Genomic DNA, 1,746 nt, shown 5'->3' with positions numbered 1-1,746 from the left:
TGGCATAGCCCTCAGAATCACAGCAACTCAAGCCACCACAGGACGACAGACAGACTAGTGGTGGCCATTTGGTTTTATGTCAAAACTGTCACTTTAAATTTCGATATTAATCCTGATACAATCAAGATGTTCTTTCCCAAGATGGTGGCCCCAGGAGCATCTTGAATTAGAAAGCAATGGATTTCTTGATTCTCCTACAAATTCCCCTAGCTTAAGCCCTCCAATTCTCCAAATATTCATTTATATGTGTTTCAGAGTTCCAGCACCATCCCCTGAACCTGCTTAGCCTGGTATTCCATGTTGTTATTGACGGTGCTCCTCACTGCACGAACCCAAGGGAGGCAAGGGAAATTAATATTTGTAAGACAATCAAGCATTTTAGTATTATTTCCCTTCTTCAAGGTATACCTAGACCATGTATCCCAGAGTCCTGTTGTTCCAAGGTTGAGCATGCATCACCTCTATTTACCTCTGTTCCACTTAGGCCGTGCAAACCTGTCTCAGTGTTCCCTTATCTATCTTGTTCTGCCTCCTCCCCCTTCTTGTATTGCCCTCCCCAACACCCAAACTAAACCCTCCACCCCAACCCTGTTGTTGTGTTAACCTATATTCCATTAATTCTTCCCTCCATTTAAGACAGTCTGTTTTATCCTGTAATCTTCCTGACCTTCCCACCACCTGGATCTCTGTTCCTCTGTGTTTACCTTCTTTCACATTGCAATTGTTTTGATCATAGACTGACCTCCCAGATCCTCTGTTCTTATCATTTTATTCTGTTCTTGACTCTTCCATCTGTCGATTGAATTCAGGATGATGCTGCCATGTACGTCATTCTCTAGTTGTCTGTTCTTGTTGGTTCTCAGTCCACAGAACTTCCTTTAGGATGTTTTTCAGAGCAGGGTTGGCTTTGGCAAAATCCCTTAGCTTCTGTTTATCTTGGATTGTTTTGACTACACCATCATATTGGATTGACAGCTTTGCTGCGTAGAGGATTCTTGGTTGGCAGGTTTTTTCTTTCAGGATTTTATATATGTCTCCTTCTTGCCTGAATGGTTTCTGTTGAGAGATCTGAGCTTAATCTGATTTGCTTGCCTTTGTATGTTGCACTTCTCTTTTTCCTAGCTGCCTTCAGGATTCTGTCCTGATCTTTGATTTTGGAGAGCTTGATTATTATATGTCTTGGTGATTGTCTTTTAGGGTATATCCTCCCTAGGGTTCGTTGAGCTTCTTGAATGCTTGTCTTTTTGATTTTCAGGACGGTAGGAAAATTTTCTTCCAGAAGCTCTTCAACTATCTCCTCTGTGGACTGTGGGACTCTTCCTGTTCTGGAATGCCAATAATTCTTAAGTTATTCCTCTTCATGTTGTCCAACATGAATCTTAGGCCTTCTTCAGATTTTTTTTTTTTTTATCCGTTTTTGTATTCACTCTTATCTTACCAATGTTCAGAGATTTATCTTCTAGCTCACTAGTTCTGGCTTCTATCTCTTCAGTTCTACTCCTTTGCCCTTTCAGTGTGCTGTCCATTTCTAATATTCTATTATTAATCATTTGGACTTCTTTCTGTAGATTTTGAATTGTTTCCAATGCTGTATCTATCTTATTTGATTTTTCCTGTAGTGCTTTCCTGACTTCTTCCTTATTTTTCTCAACTCCACTGTATTGTGTTTTGATACATTTTATAATAATTTTTCTGAATTCCTTCTCAGGCATTTCCAAAGCCTGCCCATCTTCCAGTATGGAGTGT

The sequence above is a fragment of the Chrysochloris asiatica genome, unplaced genomic scaffold (genome assembly GCF_000296735.1).
Source record: "Chrysochloris asiatica unplaced genomic scaffold, ChrAsi1.0 scaffold00049, whole genome shotgun sequence".
Taxonomy (NCBI): domain Eukaryota; kingdom Metazoa; phylum Chordata; class Mammalia; order Afrosoricida; family Chrysochloridae; genus Chrysochloris; species Chrysochloris asiatica.
The sequence above is the reverse complement of the archived record's forward strand: the minus strand, read 5'-3'. Positions refer to the sequence as shown.